This window comes from Mchenga conophoros, linkage group LG5, assembly GCF_057382185.1.
Source record: "Mchenga conophoros isolate Kocher_MC1m ecotype Shallow Benthic linkage group LG5, M_conophoros_male_GT1.1, whole genome shotgun sequence".
NCBI lineage: Eukaryota > Metazoa > Chordata > Actinopteri > Cichliformes > Cichlidae > Mchenga > Mchenga conophoros.
Window position 1 is genome coordinate 8,241,263 of NC_140530.1, and position 15,203 is coordinate 8,256,465.

The following is a 15,203-nucleotide window of genomic DNA, read 5'->3' on the forward strand; positions in this document are numbered from 1 at the left end:
CACAAATGCCAGCATTAATGGCTTTAGACGTCTAAAGACAGAGGTGAGGTAAATTTTGGTTACAGCTCTTCCAAACTGAGGGAACTGCAGGAGGAGCGCATACTGACTGTAGGTGCGCACCATTATTTCACGGTAAGTGTAGGCTTTGGGAGCATTCATTAACAAGTTGTTTGCAAAAAAACCTCATTTTCAAGCATTACTTCCGCTACTACAGTTGGGCTCTATTCAGTCGCTTTCAGTGAGAAAAGCGGTATTTCTCGGAGAAAGCCCCGGTTTCCAGTCTGACACCTCGCTGGCAGGTGCATTTTGCGCTCGAACCTGGTGATCTAAATAGTTGGAATTTGCAAAGCGCGTTTTGCTTCTGTCTCTGCCACCAATCCTGCATGCATGCATCCACTGCTCGTGAGCATCTTGGTGCCCACGAGGAGCGGGGAACCTGCCTCCTTCACACGGCGTTCTGCTGAAACCGCTCTCATTTTAACAGTGAGCTGCACCCGCACTGGAATGCGCAGAGATCCACGGAACACACTGTTAACTGTTAACTTTCCTTACAAAAAATATTTAAAGAGGATATAGCAAAGCACACCTTCTCCTCACCTACCGTTACACGGTAACTGCGCAAACGCACGGTAAAGGAAAGGCAGAGGATTTAGTCAACGTGCAGGCGGGATACACAGGGAACAGCACAAAGATCGCACACTGCTGAGTGGCATAATAACTTTGACAGATCCCTTACCTGTTCAGGAGCGGAGACACGAGCGTGAGCAGAGGAGAGAGGACAGAGAGGGCATCGGGCAGAGCGCCGAGCCACACAGCCTGCACTGTGGATGAAAGAACTGCCAGACGTCCCAGCAGTGAACTCCAAAGTGTGTCTGTCTTTTTACCACGCCAATAACGGACAGTGAGATTCAGACCACTCCCCCGTTGTATCAAATTATTTCCAACTGTTTCCTTCTGATCACAAGCATCTCATTTAGGAGCAGGTCTAACAAAACGACAGCGTGCTTCTGTTCTGCAGTGTGCAGTGCCCTTAACAACAACGGGAAAGTGAATCAGAGGAAATGTGCAAGTTAGCTATGTGATATTATCGCATGCCTGGCTCTGTCAACACGTGGATCACGCGGGTGATTATCAGTCATTATCATTATTATTCCATCTATTTTCTTAGTTAAAACCAACCATAATAACAATAATATGCATATTTAGGCTGCCGAAACAAACGATACATATCCTCACCTTGTGAACCTATTTAAACATCCAGCAGTTACCAAGCAACGCTGGCATTTTTTATTATTTATTTATTTATTTATGTATTTATTTGAGGTCATGTTTCTGGTCAGCAGGTGAACTTAAATCCAGTACTGCTTTTCCTTTAGGCAGTGTCAGCAGGGCAATGTGGCCTCCTCCCTTCAATGATCCAGAGCAGAGCAGATCACACAGTAAACTTCAAGTTTGTATCAGTTTGTATCAGTTTGTATCAGGTCTCTGAGCTTTTGGTAAGTGGGTGAGAGGGTCTTCACTTTAAAAAAAAATGGCACACAATCGTCCCACAATGGGACATGTTTACGTCACACCTGCTTGGGATGCAGAGGTGCCACGCTGACCCACTGGATGGTTTTGGGAACTGTGACTGTATTGTCGTTTTTAGCTTCTTCTTATTGGCAAATCAAACACCCATGGCCTATCATAAATAATTAATAGACTAGGCTTTTGTTTTGTTTGTTTGTTTGTTTTTTAGTGTTCAGTTCATTAACAGGAAAGTTGCAATTTGTTTTTACTCACTTTTAGTTCTATTTTGTTTTATTTTGTTATTGTTTTTTTCATTTACATGACAATTTTTAGTCTTTTATATTTAATCTGGAGTTTTTTTTAAAAAAGGGTAACCAAAAAAATCTGATTTTTTTTTTTTTTTTAAAGAGTATAGACAACATCTGGTTAATGAGCTGCTAGACTGCCATGTTATGTATGTATTTCTTAAAGTGTTGGTCCACAGAGCTCTGCTAACATTGTTCCGCTTTAATTTACTACTTCAACATTGCTTTATAATGTAAAAAAACTGCAACTTACAAGTGAAGCTGCACCAATTTATTTTTTAAAGATATCTCATAAGTTAAATGTCTTTACACTGAAATAAAAGACAACAGTTTTGCTAGTTATGCACAGGTGAAATTAAATTGGTCTTTATGTGTCTCATGATGTAAAATAAGGTTGTCACCACCACTCTGGAGGGTTTGCACTCAGAAATTTGAGGAAGTAATCCCTACATCTTGGTAGAGCCTATCAAGCCTATCAGTTGGAGAATAAAGCATGTGTGAACTGCTGTAATCAGATCTGTCCACAGCTCTGTCAGTTTGCAGCAAAGTCAGAGTTTTGTCTGGGTTGCACAGGAATATTCAGTGTCTTGTCTTGTAGCCAGTTTGGTTTACTGTTGTGGATTTTAAGGCTGGAGCAGTTTGGTTTTTTTCCACGGATTTCTGTCTGCATTCATTCTCTGTTTAAGTCTAATCATTCTCCCTGCTGCTGACAAGAAAGCCTATAGGGTGACGCTATTGAAACCATGCTTCTGTGTTTGTTTGTTTGTTAGCAAAAGATCCAAGGAAGATGCTCTGAAATTGTTATTTATTTATTTAGAAACAGAATCATTCAGAAACAAGCTCAAAAATATTTCATTCAGGGGTCAGAGTCACTCTTCCACAGGATTAATCTGCAAAGATCCACACACAGATTTTTAATTTTCAGGTTCTTGTAGTTCAAACGAACCAAAGCTCAGTCAGACTTACAAATCAGACTCACTTCCTGTCCCAGGTTATTTACTTCAAAGCTCCTGACAAAATCCAAATCTCTTTTTAACTTGACTCTCAGATGATCAATTGGAGCCTCTGCTCTCCAACTGATCACTCTGCTCACTGGTTTAGGGCTGGCTTCCTCTAGGCAAAACTAGCTGACACTGCAAGAATGTACTTGAGGCAAGAAGTGAGTAAAGTTGAGATTTTAGCAGTTACGTAATCAAACACAAGTAAGGTGGTCTGAGTAACACTCCCAACAGTGTAGTGCAGCAATCTGGTGTTCAATGACAAGCAGAGGTGGGTTTAAATGCTGCAGATAAGGGTAATGAGAGACAGATGCATCAGCTGGAGTTTAAATGGCCATGCCCACTTCTGAGGAGACTTAAGCAGTTTTTATGCTCATACACACCCATTAAATAGAAGGAGAGGTAGACAGAAAAGGAGAAGAAAGACAGAGAGAAAAGAGATCCAGCACCTGGAGGACAACAGGGACATTAACAGCTTTGCCTTGACTGTCGTGGTGCAGCTATAAGCAGGTATGTCTGGTTCTTTGACTGACATAGTGCTTGGTTTAGTTTTTGACTCTTCAGATCAGAGAATAATTTTCTGTGCCCTCCGAATTTTTAATTCCAGTTATTGAGGATTTAGTAGCATCTTAACGGGAGAGTGTAGATTCCAATCAAATGAACCACCCCTATCTAATCTATCCCTTTCCAAGCATACAGAAGAACCTGTGGTAGCTGTCACTTTAACATAAAAAGCACAATCAATTCTGCAGTTTGGATGTTCTAAGCTACTATAATATCATAATGTAAAAAAATGGTCCCTAGCATGGTAAGACAGCTTGCTCTCTTAGTACGGATGAAGGCCTCCTTTGTATGATAATATACTAAAAAGAAAGAAAACATAATTTTGTCTACTATATTGCACTGCTTTACTGGTTGAGTCATCTACATCTGGTCCTTTATTAGTCATTTGACAAAATCCAAACGAGGCATCGTGCATTTCACTCAGCATTGCGTCGCTGTAGCAACTCTGTTACAGGTTTTGTCATCTTTTCAGAGAACTTATGAGGTTCCTTTAGAGCAATTTCTTGATCACCTCAGTTCAAGGCCTTGCTTGTTTGGTTGCTCGGTTTTGCCAATCAACTCTCTGTTCTCCTGGGAACACTCAAAGCTTTAGAAATTGTTTTACACCCTTGCACTGATCTACATCTTTACATTTTTATTGCAGAGGTCTGCAGAAAGTTTAATGTACTTCACAGCTTTTTTTCCCTTTTTTTTTTAATTGAATATAAACAGGTTAAATATACAGGCGAGTGTCTTAATGGACACCAATCAAGATCTAGACACATCTGACCTCAATCATTTCATGACTTCACTTTCCATAAAAGAAAAGGTAGGAATATTTGCAATATGCGATGCTGAAAATTTTTGTCCTGGCATTGCAGTATAAAAATACTGGTTATCTTTAACATAAAATAAAACACGAGAATAAATGAATTACTACAACAACAAAATAAGATTCTGCCTAAAATCCATCTTTTGTTTCCTTCTGTGTCCTTTTAATACAAATTAAAATAAGGTTCTCCACACTTCATCCACTGGTCTCACCAGCTTGCGAGTTTTCTGCCCTCTGCACAAATTCAATTAAATTATTTGTACTTTGCCTCTATTTAAGGATAGTGGTGACTTTGGGGTTCACCTATCTTTAATTGAGTTCTGGTCAAGAAAACGCTTTGTGACAAAAAGCAACTTGACTCAGAAACAAAGATAAAAGGAAGAAAATTAAAAGTGCTCACAATAATTAAAAAACGCTATAAAAGAAAAAGATGCCCTTAAAACTTTGGGTTATGAGTTTGGAATAGTAAACAGTGGCAATCTAAGGCATTACAAGAAAACTGTATAGTCTAAATAATGTTTCTGAGAGTTTCATATTCTGGATGCTGGTTAAACCAAAATGAGGCTATTCTCTTAATGCATGTTATTGAATTCTACACTTAAAAGAAAAAATAGAAAGGTCAAGTTAGTAACAACCTGTTAGGCTAAAGAATAAAATAGTGATAAAACCATGAGATATGACACATTTTTGCAAGAGCTTTGTCTTGTCCGGTACAGAGGAGTCTACTGGGACACTCGCTTTGTGGCCTCATTCTGAGCACCTGGGCCAGTAAAGAAGCAGAAAGAGAAAGAAGTCATTATCATTACAGACAATAACTCCAGGGGCCGTTCATGTAAGGAAAATTCCCACAGGAAAGTCCGCCTGCAGTATGCACATCATTATCAGTATAATCAACTCCCTTGTGAAATTCCACCCCTCTCCCCCCAAAATAGAAAGGAAGTGGTTAGGGTAGATTTCAGTTTCATGATCTGTGGAGAATGTGCTCAGGATCCAGGAATACAAACTACACCAAGGGCAAATATGCACTTATCAGAAGCGTCTACATAATTAAAGTATTCATTTCATGTAATTACTGCTTAATCTGATGGGACACAAGCGTTACATTATGAACTTCCTGATATTGAACAACCTGGGCAAGTGTAGAAAACTCGGTAATGTTAGTGGGCTCCATCATCATGGTGACACATCATGGTGGCTTTTTAACCCCGAGATTGTCAGCGCTCATCAGATGCTGTTTTCTGATGAAACAGATTTTGATTCCTTGGTAGAAAAGAAGAGCTCACAGTACTACAGATTTTCCTTGGTTAGAATTTTCTTTGTTTTAGGTTCATCAGGTGAAAAGGCAAACCGTGCCTTGCAAGAGAATTTGGATTTGGAAGGTATTAGTGCGCAAAACTTTCTGCTTTTAGATTTTAATAAAGCAAAAAAGATACATAAAGATAAAAGCCAATATCAGTTGCAGTTTATCTCTGTCATCAAGTAACATCATCTGACTAATACCAACAAAGTCACCAAATTAAGGGTACTACTTTTTGGCCTTAAGTGGAACCTTGTAGTCACAGTGAGGTTGCTAGGCAACCAGCAAAGATTTTAGTGAGCTACAGCTCCCTGCCAAGAAACAGCGTAGCATATAATCTCCCCAAAACTACAACTTAAGATAAGATAAGATAAGATAGAACTTTATTAATCCCTCGGGTGGGTTCCTCTGGGAAATTCGACTTCCAAAAAAAGCACAGCAACGACCGAAGTTACAGTTACAGAATTGTTATATATATATATATATACACACACACACACACACACACACACACACACATATATAAATACAGAGACAAATATAAATAAAATATACAAAGGGGATAAATAGAATAAATAGGAATAAAAAATAAAAATACAAGTGAATTGCACATTTCAAGTATTGAGTCTATTGCACTGTTGACTATTTACAAAAAGTATTGCACAAGGTATTGTACAGTGAGGTGAAGAGGCACTGCAGCTTAGTTGTTCCCCCCTCCTTTGTCCTCCTGTTTCCCCTCCCTCTCCCCTCCAGAGAGGAGTTAAACAGTCTGATGGCGTGTGGGACAAAGGAGTTTTTAAGTCTGTTAGTTCTTGTCTTGGAGAGAAGCAACCTGTCACTGAACAGACATCTAGCTCTCTCTCTCTCTCTCTCTCTCTCTCTCTATATATATATATATATATATATATATATATATATATATATATATATATATATATATATATATATATATATATATACATATATATATATATATATATATACATATATATATATATGTGTGTTATAATATTGAGATTGTGATTAATTTTTGTTTTTAGGTTACGTTCAGAGGCTAGACATGGACCACAGATGAAAATTAGCCTGTGGTTAATACTGATATATTTAAAATAATATTTATTAATGTTTGTTTGCCTTTGCTGTACAAAGCAATCCACAAATAGTTTTACTTTGGATGTGGCTCATACCCTATTGAGCTTTTCTTTTTGGTATCCATTTTTATAGACAGATTCTAACCATATTGAATGCAAGGGCCAGGTGTTATTTGCAGTCATATTAACATGTTGTTTAAACTGAGATACTGGGAGGCTAATTATAAGTCCACCCTCCACTGCCCCATCCCCAGTGAAAGTCTGTGTGGTGGCTAGTTCAAAAAGCTAAGATGCAGGACAAGACATTTGTAAGTTGAGATATTTTGATGATTGTGTTGTCTAGAAGGCGGACTCATTCTGAACATCTGCCCTGCCTTTGATAAGGTGTTAATGTTACAACCATTAGCAAAATGTAATGTTTTTGTCTGTATTATAGTGTGCTCTCCATCTTAAAGGAAATAACCAGTCAAGTGCTTCACTGAGCAGATATATTATAAGCAGTAGATAAAAGAAACATAAGTTGTAGTAAACACTGCAAACTCTTGAAGCCTGTGAACCTAACTAAACAAAACAAACACAGTACCAAATCCCTGTTTCGTGTTCTGAAGCGGGGAGCAAAGTAACTGTTATGCTGGCTTCAAATTCTATAGGGAAAAAGCATTTATCAACATGCAATTTTAGCCGACAGGGTTGTTGTCTAGTTAGACTGATTAAGTTCCCACACATAACAAACTGCACCTGCAGCTCTTTTGGAGGATGGCTCATTGTCTCATTGTCTTTATATGCTGCTGCATCATCTCCAACATAGCTGTTACCATCCATCAGTCGAATGGAGCAAACAGACTCTGAAGAATTCGCTCCTCCTTACAGTCACACCAAATATGTTTTATCACTGAGCAAAACAGGGAAAGCTCCTGAGACTCAAGTGCTGCCTGCTCTCACATCTGAAGCAATTTTGATGCAAACCAACATATTTCAAGAATATTTGCATGGAAGTCCGAGCCGTATGTGTGTAAGCCAGAAAAAAGTCAAAGTCAGCTTTTCTTTGAGCACAGTCGGAGACTTGTTTTATTCCAAACAAAGACCTAGCTTGTGAGTTGACTGCTGTTATGATAGAGGACAGTTTAGTCCTGAATTCCAACTGCATCTCATCAACTGACTATAAAGAAAAAACGGGACAGCTGTCTTTTGATGTCCTGTTGTCATTTGCATAATCACATTCATTCAACAAGGGTTAAATTGAAAACATACAGGGCACGGACCGGTGTGCTCACCCGCTTTAATGTTAGAACCACGTTTTTTCCTCCACACTGTTTTATTACAAAGGAGCAAGCTAGTGTGTAACATGCAATTTATTTGATAACTGTGAGCTGAAAACAGAATCTGTGCACTGCCACCCTCAGTGAGGACACTTCAGGGTAGATTTGCAACTATAATTTATGGGTTTTTAATTATAAAGGTCTAATGCTTTGTGTCATGTTTATGGTTATTTGCCGAACGTCTTTTGCACTTCTTGTGTTTATTTAGAATTAACAAAAAGTGTCTGCTATTTGTCATTTTTAATTAAGATTTTATTTTAAAAGTTGCAAAAGTTAAATTGCAGTCCCTATACAATCTAAGGAGCTTGGAAAGAAAAGCGTCTGGACTTCTTTAAGTTGCTTCAAGACGTTTCACCTCTCATCTGAGAAGCTTCTTCAGCTCTAGGGTCAAATGGAGTCTCCAGATTTAAGCCCTATGGGAGTGTCCTCCAAGAGGAACATGGACGCCCCAATGATCCTCTACCTAATCACACGAGCCAAGGTGTGAAAATGGGTGTAAAGTCACAATCAGCCAAGGTTTCAGATGAACCCACTGTGAGACACCCTATCATGCGATTTCCTGACGTCAAAAGGTTGTGAGTGGGCGTTAAGGCGTCTGGGAAGGGTTCTTAAAACTGGATTATAGATGGCAGACAGTTGGTATCGTAAACCACCGCCTCTGTTTAAAGATGGTCGCTCACAGTGGACATAGATGCGCTTGTGAAGTGGCTGTTTGGTCTCTCCAGTGTAGAGGTCTGGGCATTCCTCGCTACACTGTACAGCATACACCACATTGTTAAGTTTGTGTTTAGGAGTTTTGTCTTTGGGATGAACCAGCTTTTGTCTGAGTGTGTGGCTGGGTCTGAAGTACACGAGAATGGAGAAGACTCTCCTGAGTTTCTCTGATAAACCTGCTACATAGGGGATGACAGTATTGTTGCCTTTGTCTTCCTGCTCCTCCCTAGTTGGTGTCGAGACGCTTTTCTTTCCAAGCTCTTTGGACCATGATGACCTGGATGACTGAGAACCTTCACAGACATATCCCCATACAATGCACAGCTTCAAGAACTATTTTTATTCAAATTCTAACACCAACCTTGAACAACCTTGAACTGGAAAGACATCAATTAAATTAAATATAAATATAAATTAAAGCCACATAGTTTTAAGAACTTGAAGTCGAGTAGGTGAAAAATAATGCAAATTATTTGTCACTACAGGTGGGAAAAAAAAGCCATGTAAAAAGTCAAGCTCAGAAGGAGCATCACTCAGTGTAATTCATCGAGCGTATCACTGATGAACCATCAGTTCATTATAAGGTTACTTTTTAGCCAAGTTAGAGTATTCTTTGTTGCTTGCTGTTGGCACTGCTGTCATTCATTAGAATACCAAGAATGAGGCGCCAAAGTCAGGCATTTCCCTGTATTTGAAATGGCCAGAAGAAGAGATGCATCAAACTGTAAGCCAGATGGACAGTTGTGTATGTTATGTTTTCAATTTTTTGCATTTAAAAAAATAAAACGTGGCAAAGGAACTGAAAACGATGTAGCAAGGAATTAATTTTTGTTGCTTAATGATAAATGCAGCATTGTGATTCATCTATCACTGGAAGAAACACAGTCAGCTGACTGCGTTGGACCATAAGTCACCAATCCCCTAAATCTCAAAGTGGCATTTGCTTATAGGACTATTCCTGGTTTTAATTTGTGGATGACCTACTACTACAGCACTGCTGTTGTGAAGTCGCCGTTGAGGCGCACCCTGAGAGTCCTCCGTGCTGTTAATAATGATTCATAGCACTTCCTCCTCCTCAGTGTGTGAGTAGGATTTCAGAGGGAAGAGACAAATCAGAGCTGCTTTTTATATCCCGACCTTTCAATCAGGATCTGACCTGTCTATAATAAGTGACACCGAACCCTGGATGTGTAATGTATGTGTGCTGCCTCAACAAATTGCTTCACTGGGGACCAGAGGAGAGCCTTTCTTTTCCTGGCACATGAAACTCCAGGGAGAAAGAGCCTTCGAATGCTGCATTCAAACTTCAAGCTGTGCCCAGCTTCAAAATTTAAAAAAAAAAGAAGAAGAAGCTGCATTTAAACACTATTACACGAGTGCCTTTTCTATTAACAGCTGCACAGAAGAACAGAATGGCTCCGATCGTATGAAAACCTGCAGCCATTTGTCATATTATTATGTCTGCTGCAGCTTTAATCAGGAACCCGCTTGGTAAGGTGTCAGAAGTGGCTTCTGCTATTGCCTCAAGTCACACTTCTGTGTTATTACATATCTGAAATTTTATTTGCTTACTGAGCCAACACAGGTTTCTCACTCTAATTGTCTCTTCTGGGAGAGAGGTCTTAATGTGTGATGGGAGGAAACATGAGTTTTTGACCCACATTCATCTGACCACAGATGAGACTGGGTGACTGAAAAGAAGCGGTCGGCTCAGTGACAGTAAACGTTCAAATCATTCACAAATTCAACAAAATATTTAATCTGTTCAGGTAGACCTGTGAGAATACAGGGAAATATCTCAACAAGAGAAAATTGTAAGCATTATGGGAGTAAAGAATTTTAAAGGTTAATAGAAGCAAGAGAAGCATAAATAATTCACCTTTAGTGTGGCCAGATGGAGAAATAACTCGTGACTATTCAAACTGTTTAGAAAAAAGCTTTCATTACGGGTTGTAGTTATGAGGGCTGATTCTGCAAGAGGAAATAGCAGAGGCACTATAAATTCAACTATTGACTAGAAATACTTGCACTTGACACTCGTTTTAAAGCATGTGCAGTACAGTCCATTCAGAAAGTTTTCAAGCAGGTTTTGTGTAGCTTGTTGCGTTTCACTTGTCTTATCACTCTTACAGACAATAACAAACAAAAACAGGTTTTTCTGGCATTTTGATTTTTTTTCATTTGAATAAGTCCTCATGCCCTTCTCTTAATAGTAGGTTAAATCAGCATCAGAATACTTTAATTGTCCCTAAGGAAATTATGTAAAGCGTTCATGCTCTCCCCTGTAAAACAGAGAAACACACAATGTCTGCAGATTGTGTCTTTGCCAACAATGACAGCTACAATGGTAAGAAATAAACCTACATGCTTGGCACGCCTTTCTTTTCTCACCGTCTGCTGTTCAAACCAGAATTGTCTAACCTCAACTTGCGAATGGCATAAATGAGATGATGGTGTATCAAGCTACGGTGCCAGCTGGGATAGGCTTCCCCTCAACTCTGAATTGGATCAGCAGTTAAGAAGGTGGATGGATGCATGGATGAATAGATGGGGTCCTTATGCAGCATATAACACATATGTTTCACCGTGACGATTTTTCAATGAACCATTTGTGTGTGTGGTGTGTGACATTCGATTGCCTCCGCTGGATATAACGCTGGTTTGGCAACAAAAAGCTCAGATAAACAGACCCTGCCTTTCTAACATGTCAAGAAGGAAAGTCCAGCTAATGTTTGTGAAGTACAGGGAGTGCAGAATTATTAGGCAAATGAGTATTTTGTCCACATCATCCTCTTCATGCATGTTGTCTTACTCCAAGCTGTATAGGCTCGAAAGCCTACTACCAATTAAGCATATTAGGTGATGTGCATCTCTGTAATGAGAAGGGGTGTGGTCTAATGACATCAACACCCTATATCAGGTGTGCATAATTATTAGGCAACGTCCTTTCCTTTGGCAAAATGGGTCAAAAGAAGGACTTGACAGGCTCAGAAAAGTCAAAAATAGTGAGATATCTTGCAGAGGGATGCAGCAGTCTCAAAATTGCAAAGCTTCTGAAGCGTGATCATCGAACAATCAAGCGTTTCATTCAAAATAGTCAACAGGGTCGCAAGAAGCGTGTGGAAAAACCAAGGAGCAAAATAACTGCCCATGAACTGAGAAAAGTCAAGCGTGCAGCTGCCAAGATGCCACTTGCCACCAGTTTGGCCATATTTCAGAGCTGCAACATCACTGGAGTGCCCAAAAGCACAAGGTGTGCAATACTCAGAGACATGGCCAAGGTAAGAAAGGCTGAAAGACGACCACCACTGAACAAGACACACAAGCTGAAACGTCAAGACTGGGCCAAGAAATATCTCAAGACTGGTTTTTCTAAGGTTTTATGGACTGATGAAATGAGAGTGAGTCTTGATGGACCAGATGGATGGGCCCGTGGCTGGATTGGTAAAGGGCAGAGAGCTCCAGTCCGAGTCAGACGCCAGCAAGGTGGAGGTGGAGTACTGGTTTGGGCTGGTATCATCAAAGATGAGCTTGTGGGGCCTTTTCGGGTTGAGGATGGAGTCAAGCTCAACTCCCAGTCCTACTGCCAGTTTCTGGAAGACACCTTCTTCAAGCAGTGGTACAGGAAGAAGTCTGCATCCTTCAAGAAAAACATGATTTTCATGCAGGACAATGCTCCATCACACGCGTCCAAGTACTCCACAGCGTGGCTGGCAAGAAAGGGTATAAAAGAAGAAAAACTAATGACATGGCCTCCTTGTTCAACCCCATTGAGAACCTGTGGTCCATCATCAAATGTGAGATTTACAAGGAGGGAAAACAGTACACCTCTCTGAACAGTGTCTGGGAGGCTGTGGTTGCTGCTGCACGCAATGTTGATGGTGAACAGATCAAAACACTGACAGAATCCATGGATGGCAGGCTTTTGAGTGTCCTTGCAAAGAAAGGTGGCTATATTGGTCACTGATTTGTTTTTGTTTGGTTTTTGAATGTCAGAAATGTATATTTGTGAATGTGGAGATGTTATATTGGTTTCACTGGTAAAAATAAATAATTGAAATGGGTATATATTTGTTTTTGTTAAGTTGCCTAATAATTATGCACAGTAATAGTCACCTGCACACACAGATATCCCCCTAAAATAGCTCAAACTAAAAACAAACTAAAAACTACTTCCAAAAACATTCAGCTTTGATATTAATGAGTTTTTTGGGTTCATTGAGAACATGGTTGTTGTTCAATAATAAAATTATTCCTCAAAAATGCAACTTGCCTAATAATTCTGCACTCCCTGTATATCCAACAGACAGCCAGATCAGGGGAAATGGAACAACAATCATTTTGGAACAATCTTGAACCGTGAAACAGCAATCAACACATTTACTGCTTAGTGGGCTGCCCACTGCTTCACTGAGTGAATGGGTCAAATGCAGAGAAAAACAAGTAATTTCCCCATGGGGATCAATAAAGTATCCATTATTATTATTATCATTATTATTATTATTATTACTGGTCAGTCGCTGGTTTCTTTTTCACATCATTGAGAACTGTGGCTAAACGGGTTCAGTCTTTATTTTATCTCAGCACATGCTTCTCATGATCTGGGTCATTCAGGTTCCTTTCAGCCCACTCACATTGGGCTGCCATATTGAGCAATATCTTTGGTCTGGCCATTCCACCATAAAGGCATCCGATATATGCCTTGCTACAGTCTTGGAAAACACCGTTAATAAAGATCCCTAACACTTGTGTTAGACTTGTGACAGTGATGGATTGTGTATACAGTGATGGGTAAAAATACTGAATCCGTTTTAAGATGACCTGAAATATAAGAAAGCACAGAAGAGGAACTGAGTGTACTGAGCATTTATATCCACGTCTTGTTTCGTGGGAATCCAGCCACAGGAGGCAGTGGGATACAATATGCAGTCCCCATCCTTGTGGGACTGTGCAGTATGTTCTGTTCCAGATCCAAGGGAGATGGATAATCTTTCTTTTTTTCCTCCTCCAGAAAAGCTTTCCGTGTGACAGTATCTTGTCTGACTTGCCACCCCTGGAGCATCAGTGAGGCATCTCTGGGCATCTAAAAAAAGCACACTGGGAGAGGGAGATTTCCTCCATGTGTTGCTCCTGAAGTACTGGAGCAGATCCTTGGACTGATTTCCTCTCATGATTTCCTAGACACAACAGGTGCCTGTTTACTTGTGATCAGGCCTTTAGACAATCTACCGCGGGGGGGGCGGGAGGACCAGCTGAATGAGCAATGAAACAATTTTATGTGACCTTGAACGGCGTTGACAGCATGATGTGTTGTTCAATATCTGAAAAAAACCCAGTTATACTGATGGATTTTAATTTTCACTGAGAGGGCTGCTGCTTGTCAGCAGTATTCTCTTTTGGTTTGCACTTGAGGGTATCCTTAGCAGTCACTCCCAAGTACTGTTAAGAGCACTTTTAAGCCTGTGATGAATTTATTTCTATGCAAATTTTCTTTGTAATGATAATAACTATGTTAATAGGTCCCACGGCATATTGGGCAATTTAGTTTCTAACATCTACTTTGGCATCTTTGTCTGACAAAAGGGCTGAAAAGATTTCAGCTCCTCACTACAGGCCAGCACACTGAAATTAGCATAGACTCTCTTGCCCAGTCTTTCCTAGGAGGCTCTGTTTGTGCAAAGACAAGGAAACCCTACCATGACACACGACACAGAAGAATTTATGACCATGGAAAACATGGAAATTCTTACACATTCAAACGAATGTTCCCACTAGGTCTCCAGTACCTCACTAGCCTGGAGAGGGGAGGCATGTAAAGTCATCTGTGTGCTGCACTGTGAGGTCCAGCTCTTTTCCTAAAGTGGTACAAGCCTGTTTAGCATCTTTGTTGTATATATGTAAGACCAGCTTGTAGCTTGTAGTTGAAGGAGGAAAAACATGTGTAAAATTTAAACATTCATCCAGCAAGGCCACAGCTCGTAATGAACAGTGACTGAGTCGTTAGTGCTACTGTTTAGATTGTTATTGTTGCAGAACTGTGAACAATAAGCAGCACTGATCAATAATTTTATTATTTCTTAATAAGGACAAATGCCATGACTGTGCAATGTGAAAGTGCTCACTTACACTGATGAACCCAGAGCAAATGATCAATTCTTTGGTTTTCCTTTGCTCTGCAGAGCATTTAGTGTCTTTTAGCTCATTGTTTTGTTTTTGTGGTGCTTAATTTTAGTCCTGTTTCAGCCTCACTACACGTGACTGCTGGAAAACATCTGATAAAGTTGCTGTTTACCACCTGCCCAGCAAAAATACCAAACAAATGGCAGAATGGCACCATTGTGTAATATACCATTTGTTCAGCGGTTTACATGGCTGACCAAATGCTAATTTTTTGTCATATCTGTTAGCAAACAACTGTTTTCTAAACCAAATCAAATCTAAAAGCTTATAATGTGTCAAATGTGCTGTTTTCATATTCTACTGTTCCTGAGTGGACAAAAAAAAGCTTTGTTTTTCACTTGCTGTTTACATTCAAACAACATGAGTGAGTCATTTGCCACTGAAAAACAAAGATAAGGGTAGATAAGAACATAAA

At 39.8% G+C, this 15,203-nt stretch overlaps 1 protein-coding gene across 1 annotated transcript in view; it reads right to left on the reverse strand.

The window, feature by feature from the left end:
• Positions 1-860, reverse strand: part of cntn6 (contactin 6) — a 152,740-nt gene extending 151,880 nt beyond the window's left edge. The window contains exon 1 of the mRNA XM_085273026.1: positions 737-860. The gene's annotated coding sequence lies outside the window, so the exon portion shown is untranslated. The remainder of the gene's footprint in view (positions 1-736) is intronic.
• Between the last annotated feature and the right edge of the window lie 14,343 nt (positions 861-15,203).